Source organism: Mustela lutreola, chromosome 4 (assembly GCF_030435805.1).
Source record: "Mustela lutreola isolate mMusLut2 chromosome 4, mMusLut2.pri, whole genome shotgun sequence".
Classification (NCBI taxonomy): Eukaryota; Metazoa; Chordata; class Mammalia; order Carnivora; family Mustelidae; genus Mustela; species Mustela lutreola.
Window position 1 is genome coordinate 20,499,713 of NC_081293.1, and position 25,094 is coordinate 20,524,806.

A 25,094-nucleotide genomic window follows, 5' to 3' on the forward strand; every position below is an offset into this window, starting at 1 on the left:
TAAGTGGCTCTTTCTTTATGCCACTAAATTTTAGGGAGGTTCATTATTCAGCATTTGATTGAAAACCTACCTCTGGTGTTAATGCTATGATTGAGAAGGCTGATGCCATTCTAAGTTCCTACTCCTTTAGCCTCTCTGGAAGCTTTTTAGGGATTTCTCATTATTCTGAGATTCTGAAATTGCACAAAGATGTAAATTGGTTCTTTTATTCCATTCATAGTATTAAGCACTTGGACTCTCAAACTGCAAACAGGTGATTTTTGTCCTTCATTCTCCTGATGTGGTATATCACATTAATTGGTTTTCATATGTTGAATCACCCCTGCATCACAGGGATAATCCCAGTTGATCATGGTGTATAATCCTTTTAATGTTCTATTGAATTTGGTTTGCTAATATTTTGTTGAGGATTTTTGCATCTATGTTCATCAGGGATATTGACCTGGAGTTTTCTTTTTCTTTTGGTGTTTTTGTTTGGCTTGGTGTCAGAGTAATTCTCATCTCATAAAATGTATGTGGAAGTGATCTCTTTTCAACTTTTTCCAAGAGGATGAGATAGTTTGGAATTAATTATTTGAATGAAATATTATTTTAAAAAGCTATACTAATCAAAACAGTATTGTGTTGGCATAAAAACAGATCCATAGATGAATAGAACAAAATCAAGATCATAGAAAAAATAAGCAGACACATATATGGTCAACTAATATTTGACAAAGGAGCAAAGAATAGTCAATTGGGAAAGGATAGTCTTTTCATTAGTGCTGGGAAAACTGTATATTCACATGCGAAAGAATGAAATTGGAGCCCTATCTCATGCCACTAACAAAAGTTAATTTGAAATGAATTAAAACCTTAAATATAAGACCTGCAACCATAAAACTTCTAGAAGAAAACATAGGAGGTAAAACCTCCTTAACATTAGTCTTGGCAATGATTTCATGGATATGACACCAAAAGCACAAGGAAGAAAGGTAAACTTAGGCAAGTGTGACTGCATTAAACTAAAAACTTCTGTACAACAAAGGAAACAATAATGGATTAAAAAGGCAATCTATGGAATGGGAGAAAACATTTGCAAACCATTTATATGATAAGGGGTGAATTTCTAAAATATATAAGAAACCCTTGTGACTCAAAAACAAACTAATACAAAACAAATTTATAGCAAAACAAAACAAACTAATAACAACTTAAAAATGAGCTGAAGCCTTGAATATACTTTTCTCCAAAGGTTTCAGAATGGCCTGCAGGTATATGAAAAGATGCTCAACATCGCTAATCATCAGGGAAATGCAATCAGAACCACAAAGAGATATACCTCACATCTGTTATCAAAAAGACAAAAGACAAGTTTTGGGGAGGTTGTCGAGGTTGTGGAGAAATTAGAACCCCTGAACATTGTTGGTGGAAAGGCAAAATGCAACTGCTATGAAAAATAGTATGGAGGTTCCTCAAAAAAATTTTTAAAAATTCTAGTTTTAGTAATCAACTGCTGAGTATCTATCTAAAAGAATTAAAATCTGGATCTCAAAGTGATATTACCACTCCATGTTCATTGAAACACTATTCACAGGAGCCAAGATGTAGAAAGAACCTAAATTTTCATTGATGGATAGGTAAAGAAAATGTGATGTATACATGGAATGGAATAGTATCCAGACTTGAAAAAGAAGGGAATCCTGTAATATGTGACAACATGGATGAATCTGGAGGACATTATACTAAGTGAAATAAACCAGTCACAGAAGAACAAATTATGCATGATTCCATTTATATAAAGTACCTAAAATAGCCAAATGCATAGAAACAATAGAAGGGTGTTTACCAGGGGCTACAACAAGGGAAGAATGAAGAGTTGCTAATCAACGTGCATAAAATTTCAATTATGCAAGACAAATTAGTTCTAGAAATCTGATATATACTATTGTGCTTATAGTTAACAATACTATATTGGACATCTAAAAATCTGTTAAAAGGGTAAATCTCATCCTGTGTTTTTATGAAAATAAATTTTATTTATTATTTTTAAGATTGTTGTTTATTTATTTGGCAGACAGAGAGAGAGAAAGTGCAAAAGCAGGGAGAGCTGCAGGCTGAGGGAGAGGGAGAAGCTGGCTCCTCTCTGAGCTGAGAGCCCAATGTGGGACTTGATCCCAGAACCCTGGGATCATGACCTGAGCCAAAGGCAGACACTTAGCCAACTGAGCTATCCAGGCACCCCTGAAAATAAATTTTTAAAAAGTAAATAAATAAGTCAAAACCAAAACCAAAAGAGATATTGGTCAGTTCAATGAAATTCTCCCATTAATGTTGATTACTCATTATCATTTTAAATCAGAAATTTGGTTTTGTTTTTTTCTTTTTTTTCATCCCATTGTCCATTTGAAAAACAAAATCACTCAAACCTAATTGCCTTCCTAGCTTTTCTGCAGATGTTGCTCAGTGTGGTCATAATGGTGAACAAATAGTCATCATCCTATGTTAAACTCATTGCCATCCTTATGTCTTAGCTTCGTGCTGTGCCATTTTTCCCTTTCCATTTTCCCACTCAAGCCTCATATCCTTAGGAGGGCTTCTATCTCTATTCTTAACTCTCTCTCTTTTTTTCCTCATGATTTCCTAAAAGCTGGTGTTTCACATTTATTAATTTTCTATGCATCAAAATAAGCAGTTCTGGGTCAGTGCCAACCTACAGAAATCTATGATGATAGCTAAATATGTAATTTAAATTCACTAATAGTCACCATAAAAAAGAAGAGTGAAAATACTTTTATTCATGTGTTTTAACTCAGTATACATAAAAATATATCATCATGCAATTCTGATCAATATCAAAATATTAATGGGGTATTTTACATTCTTTGTTGGTATGAAATCTTCAAAATACAATGTGTATTTTATATCTAGAGAATATCTTATGGTGTGGTCTAGTTCGTGTTCTTTTGAATTATTGATAATTTGCTTGAAGTAACGGTATTTAGATACTATGTAGGAGTTTGCGTGATGAGCTTTGTCATGTTCTGATGTGTAAATCTTGCTTCTCTTGGTCTTTTTGTGCTAGTTTAAGGCAGCTCAAGAACTGTATAAACTCTTTAGCACACAGTGTTGCATGCATTAGGTCAGACTTGTTAATTTTTTCTTCCAACTACATTATGGCATTTCTGCTTTTCTGCATCGCCTTCATGTTTGATACAATGTTACATTTTGGGTGTTTGAAAGCCCTTGATTTCCTCTTCTTTTCTGTCTCCTTCCTTCTCTCCCACTTCTCTCTCGATCTCGCTTTCTCATTATTTTCACTTTGTTCCAAAAAAGCATTTCAGATTATTTAAACAGCATAACATAAAATGATATTGATTCTGTTGGTAATTATAATAATCATAATATTTTAGAATTTGATTTAAAACTTAAACTTTAAAGCAATATAATATTTATCAAGGTACTTTCAGCTGAGATGCCCAGTGGTTATTTCTTCTCCAGGAAAAACAGTACAAATTGCTTTAAATGTTTTCTAGGAACATTTATAAACATTCCAAACTAAGGTAGATTTTTTTGTGAATTGTTAAAAATATATATAATATTATGCTCCTACATGCTTATGATGATTATAGTACATTTAGCTTTGAGGAAAAACTCTAAATGATTTGGACATTTTCACTGAGCTGCAATCTTTATTTTTGTTCCTTCTGAACAATATGGGTGCCATCAAATATATCTAAGTATAAAGAAGACATTTATTTCTACTGGGCTATTTGAGCCAGATAAGACTTTGTAATTCTATTTTAACTTTTAACTATATTTTAACTTATATGTACTTCTAAGCATAGCTTTAAATTTCACTCCACTAAATCACAAAAGTGTTTTAATTTTTAAAATAATGCACATTATAAAAATACATCCAAAATGCTCTTGGACAGGATCATTAAATATTCTACTTACATATTTTTGAACTTATTTAACTGCACTAAATTAAACTTTTAGAGTGGTAAGGTACAAGATGTTACTGCAAATTGTCAAGGTCCCATTTTCAAGACCTTTACCCAAGAATTGAGAAAGCAAAATAAATTTACAAAACATAGAGAACTTCAATAAGCTATTCAAAGCTATTTCTGTATATCAGGTTCACTTACCAGCATTTTAACACAGATTTCTAGGTATTGCATTATAATGAAAAAGAAAACAAGAGTTGAGTTAACTCCTACTTAGATGATATTTTTACCACAGACATCAGTTATCTAGAATAGAGTTTCTCAAATTCCCTTAGTAGTAACCTTGCCTAGGATCCTTGGTTAGAATGCATGCTTTAGAGCCCTGATTTGAGAAGTTCTGATTTAGAAAGCCTATGTTATAGACCTACAACTGACATTTATAATGAGAAATCCAGGGAAATCAGATATAGTTTTAAAAAAATTCCCTAATTGGATGTTTTTTGTGGCACCAAGACTTCTTAGGTGGCCCATATATTGCCCTTGAAGAACGTCACACTTAACTTATTAACACTCTCTGGTCATTGCTCATTTGGTCTTCATTTCCCTTTTAGACTATGAAATATTTAAGGGTAAGGACTGTATTACTCCAATGCTATCTCTCTAATACCTACTACTTAACCTTCCCCACAGTAGGTGCTTAATAGCTTTGTGTTAAAGAAATAAACACTGTAGGATATGGAGAATGAATGAATGAATGAATGAATAATTATGAGGTGGTCTTAGAGTATTCCAAGTGATAAATCCTATTTTAGATGACTGGGTTTATTATGCCTAATTGTCTCACTTAGCAGCATACGTGTAGATAAAAAGTAAACTGTTTATTTCAGTGAGCTATTCTGCATAAAAAAAAAAACACTATTAGCTTACATTTCTCTTCCCTCTCTGTTGATAAGGCCCAATTTTAGACTTCCCTCTCAAATTCAATTCTTGTAATTTTATTCCATTTTGTGCAGTTTCTCAGAAACATTCTTATGAACTAAACTATGGTGCCCACTGAAAATAAATACACTTTTTTGGCAATTTCTTTGGAAGAATCAAGGTTCCAGGATATATTTGCATATTGTTCTTCTTCTTGGATAGGAGACGGAACCTTGGACTTTCACAGTTACGTCTTCTGCTCTAGCATAGACATTCATCAACGATGGGTCTACATCATTAATTTTAACAAGTATTTAGTAGTATGCTTGCATGATGTTAAATGCTAGAGAAGAGCAATTTCGTGTGTAGATTTCTTTTCCATTTTTATAGCATTTCCCCACACATTATCCCGTTTTATTTTTGAAGTAATCATTTGAGCTAGAGAGAACACTTGGCATTATTCTTATTTTTTTCAAAAACACTATGCCTCAGAAGTAAAATGATTGCCCAAGGTTAAACACCTGCCTAGTGACTCAGTTGGGACTGGAACCCATTTCATAAAATTGGAAAGAGAATACAATCCAGATTCTCTCTCAGAGAACTCATTCAATTAAATCAACAAACATTTACTGAGCCAATCCTCAGTGATGGCTAGTAAGCTCTGAATTGGGAATTCAAAGACAAATAAGAAATTCTACTTTCCATCAAGTAACTCGTAGATTATTATGGAGAATAGACTTGTAAGCAAGTGCATTAAAATCAATATAGTAAGTGATATTATAAATGTATGAACTGAATGCAGATTGCAAAGGAGCAAAACTTGCTCAGGGCAAACAGAAAAAGCTTTTTTCTTTTAAGTTCAGTAATGAACATGAGAAAGATGATTTAGATATGGGTGCCAGTTGGGTGGGAGGAACTTAAATGCTTCCAGGAAGGAAGAATAGTATGGTAAAGGCAAAGCATTATAAAAGACTCATTTTGTTTAGGATGGGTGTTGGTTCATAAACTGGACTCCTACCCAGAGGGCAAGGAGAAATGGCATAAAGAGCCAAACCACTCCAGAGGCAGAAACCTCTGGAGTGCAAGGGAACTTACACATGAGGCTTGTCTTGGGTGGCTACAAGATGAGTAGATCTCCACACCTGCCTGTTAGAATCTTGAAGTTCGTACAGAGAGCTGAACTGGGTTCAGGTCCAATCACATATACTATCCAGATCTCAACAACACATTGTTCTCTATAGGCTGCGTCCTTGAAAATAGTTCCCACTGTGGGAATGGTGAGTGCAGGATACATTGCAAGGATAGGGGAGGGAGTGAGGAGCCTCCCCTTGCTCAGATCCCGCTCCTGGTTGACTCAGTGGTCATGTCTTCTTGGTAACCATCTCCAACAGCAAATGAGATTTTCAGTGCAACTAGACCAGGTTCAGATAGGACAGGAGGATGTCAGGGAACATAAATAAGTTGGTGTTTCTTTCAATCAATATACAAAAAGAATTTAAAAATTACAAACACAAAATTAGCATTTTTGGTAAAAATGAAATAAAATACAAGTTTATGGTAGAGGTGCTCAAATTTGAGAGAAATTTGAAGGAAAGGCCTGGGGCTTCATTGGTTCCAGATTACTAAGATGTTAGACTAATCAATAAAAATTTAGTTATTTCCAGCTTTGGCCTCATTATCATCTAGTGTGTGCCATTACTTCAATAAATCCTAAAATGTTAATTTTCTGTTTATAGTTTCTAAATTTATTTTTGTTTGTTTTTGAGATTTAATATTAACTCACTCTCCGGTCTGCTGCCTATGGGGACGAAACACAAATCGTAAATTTTGACTCGAGGTTCTTCCTCAGACCACGACCTGGCAATGTGACCACTGATGGTGTGGTTCATTTTGGTGATACAAAGGGCATGACCACAGGTGTGATTATTTGGGTCATCAGTCCTGCCTGTGGAGTAAGGTCAGGTAATTCTGTGGTACCTACTGATCTCTGTCACAGTTCCCCATAAGACAGCTAAGAAAATATTCAAATGTTCTTCCTTCAGTACATAAAACAAATACCTGCAGGACGAGAAAGTAATTTCCTATTCCATGTTATATTCTTGCACTATGTATTGGTTATTCTAATTTGGAGATTCTGAGAGATTGTGAAGGCTGGGAGCAATTTATGAATTTGGCAAGGTGGCTTTTGATTCTACATGGGTCATATTTTCCATACTTGGAAAAACTTATAGCTTAGCCATAGATATTTAGGTGCTAGCACTATAAATAATCTTATATGCCACTTATTTTCTCAGTTTTCAGTCTTGTAAGCAGTGAATTTAAAAGCAAGTTCTAGGGCAAATTTCCCAATATGTGAAGTGTACAAAAGCCAACTTTGCAGGGTAAGGATTTAAATTTTTCATTATAGGTCCTCTATTTACTAAATGTGCTAAATTCAAAGGTTACTAAGTTTCTCTAGTCTTTATATTTTTAATCCTAAAATGAGAATGATAATTCCTGTCTTGCCTACCTCAAAGATCAAAACTGTTAGTTTACATAAAAACTATAATTTGTAAAATATTATGTATCACACACATATATTAGTTTTGCTACATTGAAAGAGAAGCACTTATGGTTGTACATGATGAAGGGATAAATGAGTATATTCTAGAAATGAGAAGAAAATATTTGAGATAGTTTATATACAAACCATTTTCTATTCATTGCTAACAACAAATGAATAGGACATACTATTCAATCAGAGTATATTAATTATATCATATGATGTTCCAAGTCATAAATGAATAGGCTAACACTAGGTATTGTCATACACCATGGATGAAAAATTTGCTGAAAAATTGGGGGTGACTTCTTGGAAGATTGGGCTCATGGGGATTTTGAAGCATCCTCCTCCCCAACCAGGGAAGGGTTTTGTGCTAGATTAGAGTTTGTATAAATGGCTTCAGTTTTTTGCTCCTCTTTACTTTCAGAGTCTAATTCTCCAATCTTGCAATATGGGCTGGCTTGTAACTTGATTTGGCCAACAGAATGTAGTAAAATCTGAGTTCTGAGCGTAGACTTCAAGAGGCTTTATATGATTTTGCCTTTGCTTTAAGAACTTTAACCACTACCATCATCTGAACAAGTCAACACTATCCTGGAGAATGGGAGGCCATGCAAATACAAAGAACAGTTTTTCTAGCTGAGTCATCTTAGTTCACTTGGCCCTGAACCAACTGTGGTGCTGACTACAAATGTATGAGCAGACAGAGCCTAGAGCAGGTGAGCCCAGCTCAGACCTGCAGAACTACCCAGCTCCCTTGCACAATTGTAAACTAGTATGCTTCAAGCCACTGAATACCCAATATTTTGTTACACAATAATATATAATTGTTACAGTTGTAACAATTGCTACAATTAGTGATGTCTTCTGTAGGTAGAAGATAGTACTGATTTTCCATCACTAACAATGACCTTCACTTCTTTGAACACCCTATCCCTACTTTTCCAAAATCACAATTATGGTTTCCTAGTGCTGGGATTCAAGGCATTTCTTAAGACAGTTGGAATCCATCATCCCTAAAATTGTAGGGAAGGGAGTGGTACTGAATGCTCATGCTTTCTTAACATCTCTGTTTCTTAAATCTCACAGTCTAGAATTCTGACAGTCTTTCACCTTATTAGTGCCCTTTCCTTTATAATGTACTACTATTAGGAAATCACACATGAAGAGTGTCCCTTGGGCCCACATAACTTATGGACTGACAAATCTATTACTATATCATTGTAAATTCCTCTTACTTCTCTCTGATATATTTTGAGTATTGACCCAACTACTCTTTGGAGAAATTGAGAATGATCTTAATAAATGATCACTTTATAATCAGGACCATGAGCAGAACTCATTCAGAAAGAGTAGTTAAAACTTCCTCTGCAGATTCTCCATTTGTATGTTTCCAAACCTGTTTCATTTGCTTGGCAAATGGCTAGTGGTGCCTCCAAGAGAAGGAACAAAAGGAAGATGAGCAGCTCCATGGGACCCCACAGAGTGGATGAGGAAATGAACTCTTCATGCCCTAGAGGTAGTGTTGCATATCTTACTCCAATGTGATGTTTCTGATTTCTTTGTATGTGGTTTCTGCCCATAGCAATGGCCTTATACATGCCAAGAAGACATAGTGATAACAGCAGCTCTATCTCTAAATCTTGCCTCTATAATTATAATGGCATATGAAATTTTTGCCTCAAGTCTAGGAATGAAATCCTCAGAAAATAGTTCTTTTCCTTTCTAAAATCCACTAAATGACTGATTGGAGTGGATAAAAAAAATCACCTTCTGCATGATATTTTGTAGATTAATGACTACATTGAACCATTCTGATGATAGATAGGGAAATTATTTCCACTTTAACTTAAAGAACTAAAACTGCTGTATTTTAAATTAAAGAGTCCTAAAATTTGTCAAGCTCATCAAAAGTGCATGAGCAATGAGGAGGTACAAGTTTATAACCCATTATGGTGCATGTTAATTTCTTAACATGCATAATTTTTCTGCTTCATTACTGTTGGAGTGATCCTTGTGGAAAACAGTAATTTTGGAAAAAAAAAATAAATATGGGACTGAATAATAGCTTTCTAGGGAAATGCTGAGATTTCTTCACTTGATTAGCATGTTGCAAATTAATTTTACTTCATTGGTATTTCCCCCTCCGTAGCCTCTGTATCCTAAGCTAGAAACATGATCTACTTTGTTTAGTAATTAAATCCAGATTGGAACTAAATCCAGTGAAAATGTTAGCCGAGGCTGTAAGAATAGTGAACAAATGGTTTAATAAAGTTAGAAAAGCAGTGAGGAAAAGGTAAAATTAGCTTTTACCTTAAAAAAAAAAAGAAGACAATTCAAATTATGCAAGTTAAAACTATCATCTTGGTCACCTGGAAGATAAATTTACATACTGAATTTGTGAGCCTTGGAGAGAGAATTTCCACACAGAATGTTACAAATTCCAGTTGGCTTCATCTTGTTCCCTGTGAAAAATTAGGAAAAGAGAGAAGTGAACTAAGGAAGGAAAGCTGTTTTCAAGTTTATTTTTTGTTCAGAGGCTCTACAAAGGAGAAGTCTTGGCGTGGTTGGTAAAGTGTTTCTAATCTTCAGTCTTTGCAGGAAGTAAAAGATTTTTCAAGTGAGATGAGGCTGGAGGCAAAGTGCAAATTAAGGGTAGAGCTGTAAGACCCTTTGTTAAATTCTTTGTAAAATTCAAGATGACCCTCTAGTAGTTCCTTTTAGACCAGGGGGCTTCGAAATCCCCTGAGGGCATGATTCCCACAGCTGCCTGGTATAGCCAGTTTAGGGAGAGCGTTCTATCTCCCTGTTTCTCAGCCTTGCCAGCTATTTCCTTTAATACATTTTTTTTTTTGTATGTCTAATTCCATCTCGTCCTCTGTTTCTCCTAGAACTTTATTTAAGTTAAGCAGAAAGAAATGTTCTGTATCCCAAGAGTTGCAATTAAAGATCTAGCGTTCTGTTTCAATGGTTCAGGTTTCTCTGGCTTGCATCGTTGTGACTATCCCTAAATCAATCACTGTGTTCAGGAGTATGTATATGCTTTTTCCTTGGTCATTCCTGAGTGACATTTTAAGGCCGGATATTCAGGCAGGATTAACCCCTTCCCGCCTGAACGACATGTTAAGAAAATACTGGAGAATCAACTCACTTAGGAAAATAAGGGGCTATCACCAGAAGGGAAGATGAACACACAGCGGGTAAAAAATATCAACTGTTTACTCCATCTTCAATTTCCTTTCCACCTCTTTTTTCAGATTGGCAGCTTGTGAGTTGTAGTCTTCCCCTATCATGCTGTCAGCCCCCACGTAACACACACGGTCCTGCTTGGCTTCTCACTTCGCTTCCTACTTCCCTTTCTGGGCAAACACACATCTCTTTACAAACACTCCATTAGTTTTGATGTTTGTCTCAGTGCTCTGATGTGTTTGAAGGGTTTCTCTAAGGTCTGCTGACATTTCCTGATTGCTTACTATGCATGGTTTCTGTTTTCCTCCTGGGCCATCATTCTTAGAAAGGCATCCACTTCATCAATATCCTTTAACACTGTTTGGATTTGTGGATGTGCGTTCAAGCAGGAACGGAGGCCTACCGAGGTGAGCAGGCTCTCACTGATGTGTTTTGTCAAGTTCCAGGAACATTTCGTGGCAAACAGAGGAGCAGGCTTAGACAGGCAGGCTGCTCCTTTCATCACGGGGCTAATAGGAGAGACCTGGAGGGTAATGGAGGAAATGCTCGGGTGACAAGGAAGGGACAGGTGGCTGAATATGGGTAAGGTTAGACTCTTACATTTTATTTCTCTGGTAGCATACAGCCAACTTCCCTAGTTAACGGTCCCCGGTTGCGTTTTAATTCAATCGGGTGCTGGTTTCGGCCGGCTCCCAGTGGAGGTCCCGCGGCCAGAAGTGGCTAGACCGGGCATGTGGAGGGGATCACATTAGATCATTCAGGAGGAAACCTCACACGGGAGTCTTAAGATTGGCAGCCGTCCTGGTGACTTAGTTGGCTGTCCCGTGCCCAAGAGAGACAACTTTCTATAAGAACAGGAATAGAGTGAGGCCATCAAGTTTCTGGGTCTTATTGCCATTCCGGCCAGGGTACTAGCTTACAGCCAAAAGGCAGACGCTCTCCTCCCCGTAGAGTAGCCACGGGCTAGAGGATTACAGCCTGAGCAATTGACATGCAAGTGTTCCAATAAGACCATACTCCTTGAAAAGCCCCTGAAATCAGAGTAAATGGAAAGAAAGTACTCACCAATTTTGCACCGAAGCTCAGAGTCCAAATGTAAAGACTCACAGCCCCACGTTGGGCGCCATATGATGAAGTTCTAGAACCTAGGTGAGGTTTGGTGGGCTGAGGTCCGGAGCCGATGACCAAGAAAGAATTCTTGAGACATCTTTGGTGCAAAATGGTGGTTTATTAAAGCACGGGGACAGGACCCGTGGGCAGGAAGAGCTGCTGCCCCGGGTTGTGAGGGATGGCAGGTTATGTACCCTGCGGTTGGGGGAAGGTGAGGGGAAGGGAGGTGTCAGTGGAGTTTTCATATGCTAAAGAGGGCCTACAAGGTGCCAGGATGTTCCAGGCCTGCCCGGAGGCCTTGCCCTTGCTGCTGGATCAATGTTGTCTTTAGACCAGCCATTAACATTAAGATCTTTGGGAGACTTTTTGGTGGGGTCTCACAATCCTGCTATCAATCGTCTTTGTTAGTGAGATTTAGGACATTTGTAAGCCAAGGGAGACTCCTGTCTAGCAGGATTGTGAGCTCTGCAAGTTAACTATTTGCTTATTGTTCATGGCAGTCAGGGCTGCCTGAGGGATGCTACACTTCTGGAGGGGAAAGGGTGAAGGGGGGGTGCAAGGCGCCAGCTCTTGCTTTGTCCTCAGCCAGCCTCCTGCTCCCTCATCAATATCAAGTCTTGAATGCTTTTATCAGAGGCTGGGAAACTGTCGCTACCGCTCCAGGGTGAGTTACAGAAAACTGAAGCGTTCAGTGTGTATCCCACAGCTTTCTGCCTGCTCACTGAGAATACTCTGTGATATCCTTCATTGGTCCAGGCATTTCTAGCCTGGATCATATTATAGGAATGACAAAACTCTGTCTCGAAGATGCCACTATAGATGCAGTTCTCCGTGGCTGGTCCACGGTTCTGAGAATATAATGGTGAATTTAAATTCCTGGATAGCTCCAGGCTATTGCTCAGAACCTCAACAATTACCCGCGTAACAGTTGTTACTTGATCCCAGTATGGACGGTAGAAGAAGGCCTACAGGATTGTGCTACAACAGTATGGACTTTATTCCCTCTTCAGACTTCCACCAACTTCTTCTACTATCCTTGGATGATCCTGATCTGAATTATTGATTACATTGTTGTTGACAAAATGTTAAACTTGAAATATCACCATTCTTTGTGCTCTTAAATGCTGGTATTCTTTACAGCAAGAATTTGACTTGGGAAAGTAAATGTTTTCAGTTTAGAGTATGAAATATTTATGTTATCATTGATGTAAGTATCCTATGAAATACTTGTTGTGTTTCATAAGTAACCAGGGAAAACCTTGCATTCTATAGATATGTGGCAAATGTGTGCAGCTGTGTTTCTCATTCTTTGGACAGAATAGAGACCCACTAGAATTCTTATTGTCTATTCATTTGGTCGTTTTCCGCCCTGTTTCTACAAGCAGTGATTCCACTTACGGCCTTATAGTGCTAACTGTATTAAATTCATCTCTTGAAGGGTTTGTCACAGTGTTTCAGGAGTATGCTGGGGTATTGCATATTTTTCAGTGTCTTATAGTTCAGAGAGTTCAGGGCTTGGAGTCTGGAGGACAGATGCTGTCAGCCAGATTGTGACCTTCAATCTCCATGTCTACTAAAGGAAGATGTTTGACTTTACTTTCTTTTAGTCCTAACAATGGTTGGTCCTGGAATTCTCTGCCTCTACAAGTTCTCATGAATGTTTCTGATGCATTCCCAAGGACTTTTTTTTTTTTTTTAATAAAACCCTCACCATTTTAAGATATTAAAGAATACTTTTAAAAGTTTCTAGGTGTTTAAAAAAATTTAAGAGTATAAGTCATGCTGTAGATATAAAATGTGGTATCATTATCAGCATTATTATTATTATCACAATTATCAGCCTCCACATCTCACCAACATTTACTCAGTGCATTTAATGTTCTAGGCCTGATGATAAAGACATTACTTGTATTTTCTCATGTGATCTTGCAATAAAATGTGCTAGCATTATCTCATGTTATAGATGAGAAAAATTAAATTGAAAGAGTTTGCCTAAGGATGCACAAGTAGGAAATGAAGGAATCCAGTTCTCAAAGTTAGTTTAGTCTGACTCCAAAGTGTATGTCCTCCACCGCTATTCTGTAGTCACCCTTGTTGGACATAATTAATGAGATAAATTAATAAATCCTTTATTATTCTCATTTTCAAATTAAGCAGTAGAACAAGAATGTTATTTTCCATTTTATATATGGGTGCCCTACACCCTCGTATACCCATCATATACATCAACGCTCATCCTTGAATTTTACCTGTATCCAGTGAATCCAAATTTGCCTACGATAAGGTTGCCAAAACCCAGCAACAAACTTCAAAATGTTTCCCTTTGGGGCTCTTTTGTTTTAAACCTCTCTTATGAAGAACTTAGTTGTCCCATTTCTTCGTGTCTATGTTAGAATTTTTTCTTTCAATGATTCCCATTTATTTCTAGGATTGACTATTCCAGTGACTCATTACATTTTACAAATATTTTCTCACCGTAAAAGGCAAATAAAAGGTCCAAAAAAATACAGTCATTTCTGTGCTGATATCCATACTTAGAAAACAAATGATAGAACAAGGAATATTTGCTAATTTCTTTTCTCCTACCAAACCTTTGACAGTAGAAACAGCTACCTTCATTTGTTTCATTTCCTTACTGCATGGTGAGTTTGTTTTTTCTCTACTGAGTGAGAAAGAAGGCAGTTCTCATACAGTTGCCCAGGGACCTCAGACTCCTTTCCCACCCCAACCTGCCCTTTGAGTGGGCTGCTCTGAGGATTTTCAGAGGCCAGAAGCAGAGAGAGAACTAGTGAGAATTTGCCTACGTTCTGGTACTCTCATATATTTATTTAACATGCTTCCCAACATTTTCCCTGTGACCTTGAGGTGTCCATTTAAAAATGAAAACTAACTTTCTACTCAATTTGAGGAAGGAAATTTTGCAAGTGAATTTTTATGGTGGCAGTCATTTTAACATGTCCTCATAAGGAAAATGGCAAAAGAAGTAGAATCTGAATGTACGACTGATTATGCATATGCCCACATTAAGTGGCTTGTCATAATCTATGCCTGGCTTTATAAGCTCATAGTGGTGAGAACCAAAACAACGAAATAATAGATTTGGGCTCTGTCTTTATGGGGGGAATATACATTTTTATATATTTCCCATCTATCTGTCTGTCCATCTTTATAGTTCACGTGACTATATTTTCCTCATGCCAACCCTATGAGGTTGGATTAATTATCCCCATATTACAGAGGACTGTGCAAAACAATATGCACAATGCATACAATCCTCATTGGATGGTGAGCGGAGGATGGAGAAGTTCATTGGATTAGATGCCTTCCCTTCAGGTACTTCCCCTCTAGTAGTTGTGCAATCAAGAAGAAGCACGTGAAAGGTCCAGAACACATGGTAGCTTATTATTATTCATAAGTCAGGATCATTCAGATAAAACAGAGAAAAAAAAAGAATTAATGAAAGGAGGTGTTTACTGTTGGGTTGGGCAAGGTCAGTAACTGAAGAAAAGACAATAATTGAAATGAGAGAATAACCTACATTGTGAATTTTTCAATTATACCCATATGTCACATATTGAATGAGGAAGATCGGATTGGAGCTAAAGGGGTTGATCTGGAAAGACGTATAGTCTCTGCATAATATACTTGTTTTATTTATGTTAGAGACTATCTTAACTGTTTCTCCCATATAAGCTGTATGTGATTTGTATTATTATCCTGATTTCACAGAAAGCCAGACTACACTATAGAATAAAGTATATAATTCCTACGTTTCCAATTGCTATGCACATCTTTCACTGTCCAAGCAGGGGATGCAGAGGCAAGTGTTACAAAGAAGGAGATACATAATAATTTTGTTAAACTGCTAGATGTAGCCTTACCTGACAGCATTTTCCCAGTTGGTTTGTTTGTTTGCTTGTTTTAGCTTAAGGGCCTGAGGACACAGTTTAAATTAGATTTTTGTCACTGTAATCAAGACAGTCGCAGATTTAGTGTGGAAAAATGGAAGGGACAAAGTTAGACTGCAGTACAGCTCAGGGTCCCTCTAGCAGAGGAGCTGGGGAAATTATTCAGGGTGAATTTTAGTTTTCTTTTCATTTATTACAAAGACTCTCCTTACCAAATCAATTGTCACATCAGTATAACTTAGACGTTTTCTTTTTTTCTACTTCCATGAAAGGGAACTTGAAAATTTTTGACTAAGCTAAGCAAAAGATAAAGCAGAAAAAGACTGATATTTATTATGAAACATCTAAAACCAGTGCTGTCTCACTTAGACTGATTTAGAGCTATTCAAGTGTAAGGAGCTGGGGAGAGATGCTTTCTTCCCTACCCAAATATCATTCATTTTATTTGCACTGGCTGCTTTCCAGAGAGCTGTTACCCTTTCCCTTTCTCATGTCTTCCCTCCTCCCCCTTTATCAATTAGTCAATTATTCAGTGTGTCTTTCTGACTCCCTTTTACATCCCTTTCCTGTTATTTTTCATCTCAAGGAGATAAACCTTCAGAGAGAAAAACCTCTAACCTTGCAATAACCCCATGATGGATGACTCTGCCAATTATCTTCTTAAAGGAATATAATGCAGGTTTTATGTATCTTCTGAATGCTACATTCTCAATCCCTTATCCCACACTCAGAGAGGAAGAGGTAGATTTCCTGCTCTTCACACTTTAAATAGAAGTTGCCTTTCCTCTTTTCCTGTAGTTTTTGATGATCAGAACTTAAACTAATAAAGTTTGAGGTAATGGGGAGAAGGGAGTAAATTGGGGGCTTATAAAGAGAATGGTGCCTTGTCATTCCCAGCTGATCTCAAGGTCTCTGTGTGGTCATTAATGAAACAAGGGTTTCAGGACTCATGAACACACACTCACACACACACACACACACACACTCACACACACACACACACACACACAAGTATGCTTTCTAGGATCTGCTCATTATTATTGCTGACCTGGGATTGTGGTCAGCATGACTCTATGAGCAGCATTATAATCAACTGTTTGGAATTCACCAAAGGAATTAGATTGAGTGAAGAAAGGGAGCCGGAGAGATGCCCTGTTGATGAGTCAACCTCCTTTCCTATGTCCTTAAAATTTTAGAGAAGTTGGAAGGAACCACTACACCCACTGAAGGGTAGCAGAATGGATCTCTAAGAGGAGCTGCAGACAGTGGAATTAGTCACATCGGTTCATAGTCTGGAGAAGGAGGAATGAGGAAATGACTCAAGCTAAGGGAGTTTATGGAGAATAAAATGGTGGGAAGCTGTCCTTAATAATTTCTGAAATGGGAGCAAGACTTGCCAAGAAACAATTGTACCTGGAACAAGTTAGATTAAGCAGCAGGGAAACGCTTCTGAGCAGTGAATATGAAGGCTTTAGAATCGGTGGGAGAAGACAGATATGTAAGCTTTCTACCCCAAGATCTGGAAAGGAGAGATTTGTTTTCACCTAGAATGAGAAGTTCTGCAGTGTTCTCCTAAGACTTCTTCTCATCAGACACCAGGATTTGAGATGTGTGTTTGATGAAAGCATGTAGAGAAATGGGTTATTTTCTCCTTCTGCTCTGGATTCTCTTGCAGAGAAAGAGAGAAGAGGGAGATGGAGGAGAAATATAAAGAATAAGAATTGATGAATAGGGAGGGCATGATAAGCAGGACTCTTATGGGTGAGAGTGAAACTTTGAGCTATGTCCAAAAATATTGCCGTCACCATGTCATGAGGGGATCTTGTTAAACACTGGATTCTGACTTAGCAGTTTTGATCTGGACCTGCTATTCTACAGTTCGATCTAACTTGCAGGTAATGCCAGTGCTGCTGGTACAAAGACCTTACTTAGGCTAGCAAAAACAAGACCACAGATGTGTATCCTAGTGAAATGTAGGTTGACTTAAACATCAACAAGTTTGAGGGAGAAAAAGAGAAAGATGATGCAAAGTAGAAGCCTGCAACCTGGACAGGCGTGTAGGGAAGCTGAGAGTTGGTATTTCCTACAAGTTTATCTGTTATACCCCTTCTTGTTGGGTATGGCTGAGAGTGGAAAATCTCATACTGGTTATATGAGTCTCTGCTTTGGCAATGCATCACATCATCCCCTTTTTCTCCCTGTTTTCTCACTTCTTAGTTTTGTTAAATTCATGTGGGGCAGGGTGGCTGTGTTGGGAGGAGTAAATGCTACCCTAAATAGAGTCACAGAGAAAGTATAATCTAGGTCTGTTTTCTCCTTTTCAAGGTGATAGGTTAATAGACACCCTTCCAGCACTCATTTCATACTTTCATTTTACACTTAGAAACATTCTGTTTTTAATTTGGAGTCATTTGTTTTCTTAGAAGAACACACCGAGAGAATGTTCACTTTTACATACTCTTCAAATAAAGGATCTGATGCTAAGAACATGCAAAAATTTCCAGTCATCTCAACAGAAATTCTACATTGATCCATTTCTCTTTTTTCCTGTAATTTTTCCACATTTAAGGTTAATTGACCTTCCCATAAGTGAGAGCAAGAGTGTGGCAATATTTCACCATGTGTTAAAGGAAACTGTCAACTGTTATCATCTGTATTCTTTCCCCCACCTTTTGGAGGCTAAATGGTGCTGTCGTGTTTACAGCAGTACCTGCATGAATCTGGATATTTTATTATTTCAATCTCACATTGGAAAATTTCTGAAATGTATTACTTTATGTTCTTATAAATCACCATGCTGGAGGAATGAAGAGCAAGTGTTCAGGACAGGAGCGGACTTAGCAGGTGCTAAAAGGAGCATCAGTCATCACTGTCTTCTTCTCGACACGGCAGCCCCCTCCTACAATTTAACTCTCTTCTCCAACTGCGGTTCCAAATGATGTCATCAGGCAATGTTTCCAGGAAAGGAATGACGAGTAGGTTACATCTTATGTACTGACTGGAATTGTTTATCAAGTGGCTGTTCAGAGCCTGTGTTGAACAGGACCCTGAGACCTGTACAGACTCAGAAACTGCTTGGTTTGATTAGTGCTGGCCATCATGGACACAGGAGAGGAAAGTGGTAGTATATGAACCATAAAACTTCCCAACTAAGTGTTTTAAACTGGACCAAGGTTGAAAACTTATGTCCCAACAAAAACCTGTGCACAGATATTTATAGCGGCTTTATTCATAATGACCAGAACTTGGAAGCAGCTAAAATGTCTTTCAGTAGCTGAATGGATAAATAAACTATGATACATTCAAACAATGGAATATTGTCCAGTGCTGAAGAGATTTGAGCGATCAAACTATGGAAGACGAGTGAAAGGAGCCAATTTGAAGGGGCTATATACTGTCTGAGTCTAACTATGTGACATTCTGGAAAAGGTAAAACTATGGAAAGAGTAAAAAGATAAGTGGTTTCCGGAGGGGGGGAGCAGGGGATAAATAGACAGAACACAAAAAATGTTTAGATCAGTGAATATACTCTGAATGATATTATAGTGATTGAGTATGTCATTATACATTTGTCCAGACACATAGAATGTATTCACCAAGAGTGAACACTGTGGACTTTGGGTGATCAGGATGGGTCAATGTAGATTTTTTTTTTTTTTTAAGATTTTATTTATTTGGGAGAGAGAAAGCTAGAGAGAGAAAAAGAAAGAGAGAGAGGAAATACGCAAGCAGGGGGAGGGGCAGAGGGAGAAGCAGAGAAGCAGGGAACCCGCCGCTGCAAGACTCCATCCCAGGACCCTGGGATCATGACCTGAGCGGAAGGCAGATGTTTAGCCCACTGAACCACCCAGGCACCCATGTCATTGTAGATTTATCCTTGGCAGAAACATGTACCGTTCTGGTAATGATGCTGATAAATGGGAAGGTTATTCACGTGTGGGTGCAGAGAGTATATTGGAAATCCCTAACTCCTTTTTAATTTTGTTATAAACCTAGAATTGCTCTAAAAATTAAATATAGCCCAAAGAGCACAAATGATTTTAAAAGCTATGCTAGAAACCAGGTATCATAAAGAGATAGGGAAAGTTCACTGTTACATGATGACATTAAATACGAAGAACACAGTGGGATATATTTTTGTAGACCTCTGCAATCTTTGATCATGGAACTAACACACAGTGTTTACTAAACCAGTTACTATGTGCTAGACACTCGTTCTCTCAACCTTCACTGGAGTTATGGATAGGTATTATACATATCCTGGTTTATTATTCTCCTCAACAATCCTGTGGCAGAATTGTGATGATTCATAAAAATCAACCCTTAGAATCATTAGTAAATTATCAGAATGATGGGGGCATCTGAGTGGCTTAGTCAGTTAAGGATCTGCCTTCAGCTCAGGTCATGATCTCAGGGTCCTGGGATCCAGCCCCGCGTAGAGCTCAGGAGGGACTCGGCTTCTCCTTCTTTCTCTGCCCCTCCCCCCTTCATGCTCTTTCTCAGATAAATAAATAAAATCTTTAAAAAATTATCAGAATGATGAATATTAGATACATTAAACAAATTACCGTATTGTGCTAAGTATCCATCATTACTACATTTTGAAATTTAGCTTTTGGGAAACAGAGCAGGAGAAAAAAATAGGTATAGACATTTTCAGGTTCTTTTTCATTACCCATAATCAGGACCATCAAATAAAAATGCAAAAAAAGAGGATCTTATTATTATAGAAAATTTATATATAATAGAATGCTCTGTTTATGTTTCTTTATGTGAGTTTACCATCAAACCCTATTTCACTGCAGATAAATATTTTTATGGAACTCATTTTTACTTCCAATTCATTATGAATCTCGTTTTCTTCTGCCATTATTTATTCTCTATTTTAGAAGCTAAAAATAGTATATGATAATTAAAATTATAGCGATGAGGGAGGACGATTTCTATTGTCAGCCAGTTCTCCACCAAAAAACATTATCCACAAAATACGAGTCATGTTGGTTTATTTGTATTAACTTTTGCTTTGCCAAACCCCTTTCTTTCTTCTGGCACATGCGGTAAAATTATATGTCCACTCCCAATCCATTCCTTGAAAACTAATACACAGATGGTCAAAGGTTCACATAAGCAGGCTCAGGTCATATAAACAAATCTTCAAATTCAGACGTTATAGCAGAACACCTTGGAAATAAAGCCAGAATGTGAGTAATAACCAAGAGCTTCTACACATCTTCACACAAGTCCGGTTTGGAAAGGCGTGAATGTTGCTTCTATCCACTGGGAGTGTGCTCAGGTATAGAGATATCACTGCTTCACCTAAAAGAGAGTGAAGTTCAGGGATGAACCATGAGATGGCAGGAAATGGAGTCATTTTCAGTTAAAATTTTTTTTTTTAATCAAGAAGTGTTTGTATAAAAGAAGTGGTAGTTAGAGGGATGTCTGGAGATAGAAAGCACCTACAGTCTCTAGCTGTAACTGTAACTGCAGAAATAATAAAATGTAAAGATACAATGGACCATGATAGCGTGGAAGGAACAAGGGCTTCAGATTCACAAAGGCTTGCTTGAATCTCACACTACCACCACTCAGCCATGTGAGAGTATTCATGCTAGTAATTATTGCTGAAAGTGTTTCCTCATCTTTGAAATGAAGAACTAGGGAAATGCCCACAGCCTACTTTATGAGGTGGGCTTGATGCCAATGTGCAGATGGGGCACTAGAGACTGGATCTCATCAACTACAGTAGGGACAAATATTGATCTATTTATGCAGTGACTAATTGTTTCTTCTGGCAGCAAAGTGGGATGATGTAGAATCTGGAGAAGAAAAAGGAGGCTTGCATTAAAGAATATTAATAGTTGATGTTCAAGTTTAAGATTATCCCTCTATCAATAACCTCTTTTGATTTAAAATTCACAAAGCAGACTCCATCAGCTTTGGATCTTTTAATTAGATGTGAGCAGGTATCATTTGTTGCTATATTCTGATAGTCTTAAAATTAGCTTTTTTAAATATGGGTTTTCTTGAGACAATGTATGAAGTAATAAAAGAAAGGTAGATTGATGTGTGTAGTCCTCAATCTAATACCTTTTAGGTGTGTGATCTGGGATAACTTCATTTACTTCTAAGCATCAGTTCCCTCCCCTAAAATGGAGATAAGAATTCCAGTACCATCATGTTTTTTCGGACACCATGAACACTTATGAAGTGATTTCTCCTTTTTCTGGAAACCCTATACCAAGATCATCCCTTCCATTTCTTTCATGTCGTGGGCCATTTTCTTCCCTCTTGTCTCCCTCCTGAGGATGGGGGAGTGTCTTATTCATTGTATTTCTAGCAGTGCTTGTTACATAAGAAGTGCTCAAAATCACTTTAAGGATGGGAGACAGGTAGGAAGAAGTTAAGGAAAATATACTTGTTGATTCAATCATTAATCTATACAATTTATTTACCTTAAAAATTGCCATGAAAGTATCAGGTATTGTTATGATAGTTAGCCAAGAAGATAATGAACTTCTGACTTCAGTTCTTCTCACTGAAAGCATTTTTTTTTTTTTTTTAATGATGGCTATATTTTTGTTCTTCCTTTGGCTTCTTTATAGGTGGTGTGAACTCTTCATACAAGCTTTCTCTGGGCATGTGGTTTCTGTTAGGAATTTGAAGACAATTTCATCAGTAAGAGGAAAACAAAAAACAAAAAGCGAACAAATAAACAAACCCAAGTGTGTTTTGGAAAGAACGTGTACCTGGAAGAGGTGGCGTCTCCTTTCATCGTGCTCCCTTCCATACTTTTCTTTATAGAGCAGTGTTTTTTATCTACTTTATCTTGACTGCTTGTTTTCTTCAGAATGCAATCATAATGAAACTTAATGGGATCTTAAAATCGACTCCTCTGGAGCAAAAAAACCCTACAATTTTCCTTAAGTTTGACATTTCCAGACCTAACTTCTATAAGCTCGCAGCATGACCAGAGTTACCTCCTTAGAGTTTACAGATTCAGTGAACCTGTATCAAAATCCCAATGGTGTTCTTTATAGTAATTGGAAAAAAATTCCCAACATTCATATGGAACACAAAAGAAACCAGATAGACAAGACAATCTTGAGAAAGGAAAACAAAGTTGAAGGCAACACACTTGCTGATTTCAAAATATATTACAAAGTTAATTAGAAATATATTAAAATATATTACAAAGTTAATTAGAATAGTATGGTACTGGCAAAACAAAAAACAAAAAACCAAAAAACTCCAAAACCAACAAATAGAAAATGGAATGGAATAGAGTCCAGGAATAAATCCACCCATTTATGTTCAATAGATCTTTGAAAAAGGTACCAAGTACACACAATGGGGAAAGTATAGTCTCTTCAATAAATGATGTTGGGAAAACTGGGTACTGAAATGCAGAAGAATAAAACTGAAACTTATCTCAATCCCTGCATAAAAATCAACTCAAAATGGATCATAGACTTAAACATAGGACCTGAAACTGTAAGACCACTAGAAGAAAACAGAAAAAATCTTCCTGATACTGATCTTGGCAACAATTTTTTGGTCAAGACAGCAAAATCACAGGCAACACAAACAAAAAATATACAGACTAAAAATCTTCTGTCCAGCAAAGGAAACAACTAATAAAATGAAAAGGCAACTTATAGAACAGAAGAAAATATTTGCAAACCATAATAATGATAAGGTGTTAATATCCAAAATATGTAAGGAATTCAACTCAATAGCAAAACCTAGCAAAACCCCCCAAATAAATCTGATTTTTAAAAATGGACAAAGCACATGAATTGATATTTCTTGAAAGAAAGCATACAAATAGCCAGTAGGTACATGAAAAGTTGCTCATCACTAATCATCAGGGAAATGCAACTCAAAACCATAGTGATATATCACCTCATACCCCTGAAAGTAATTACCAAAAAGTCAAAGAATTACCAGAGTTGGTGAGGATGTGGAGGACCCAGCAATTCTGTTCTGGTTATACATCCAAAGGAACTTAAGTCTGGGTCTTGGAGAGATATCTGTATTTCCATGTTCATTACAACATTATTCAAAACAACCAACATATACAAACAAATGTTCATCAGTAGTTGAATTAATAATTAAAATGTCACACACACACACACACACACGTATGCACACAATGGGATATTTCTCAGTGTTTAAAAAAAAAAAAAAGGAAATCCTTCCATTTTCAAAAACATGGATAAATTTAACCTGGAGTACATTATGCTGAGTTAGATAAGCCAGACACAGAGAGACAAATAGCATATGATCCTACTTTTATGAGGAATCTAAAACTGTCAAACTTATAGATGCAAAGACCAGAATAGTGGTTGCCAGGTCAGAGTAGGGGAGAAGGAAGAGATGTTGGTTAAAGGGTTCAAAGTTTCAGTTATGCAAGATGAATGAGTTCTCTGGATTTTATGTACAGCACAGTTTTATATATTTGAAATTTTCTAAGAGGGTAGTTAGATCTTAAATGAGATTTCACTATACACACAGACTAAAAACTTTCAAGTACATCGAGGCAATCATTAAGTTATTTAGCTTGACTGTGGTGATTTTTTTTTCACAATATATATGTACACCAAAGCATCAAGCTGTATACCTTAAACATACACAATATTATATGTCAAAGATACCTAAACAAAGTTGTTAAAATAATTTAAGTTTTTCTAAATTTAAATAACAAATGTCCCACCATGCTTTGTTTTGTTCTGTTTTCCTGAAAGATCTGTCAGCAAATTCAATCTCTCTACAAGCAGATGCCAAACATTGGGTGTTTGATGTTGTGTAGACCGTTTGTCACAAGAGACATGAAGTCACAGGTACACATGGCCTACTTTCCCAGGAGTGTTTATTTTGCTCTGTGATCTTAGGGAAGGATTTTTATACTAAACCAAACATGAATAAATGCAATGTCACCAGCATTTAAAAGATAAATACATATTTCAAAGAGATGTCTCACTTGTACCTAGTCATTTCACGAGACTACCTGAGGTCCCCCAAGAAGACTTTAGTGAGAACTATTGGTATAGGGAATCCCCAGAGATGAAGTTATCTGTGACACTTCTTGTGTGGAAAGGTTCAAGTTAGAATGGGCTGGTTCTTATCTAAAAGCATCATGCTTCTTATTTATATACAGGTAGGCTGAGATCTGAAATTCTAATATGAGATTTTTTTTTCCTGTTTCTTAAGAATTTAATTAAGACTTGACTATTCATGATTTCAAAAATCCTTTAGTACTTCCTTCCTTGCAGTTTTGCTCATTCTGTCCCTGTTTTATGGGAAATAATTTCAAATCAATTAGTTACTAATATATACAAATGCAAGTCCTTTCCATTCTTTGAAGTCAATCTCAAATTTTACTTCCTTCACCTGCGTACTTACATACATATACATATATACATACATACATGCACTTCATTGAAAACTCTCTTCCTGCCATTATTAGCCAGAATGTATACTCCACAAATATATATTAAA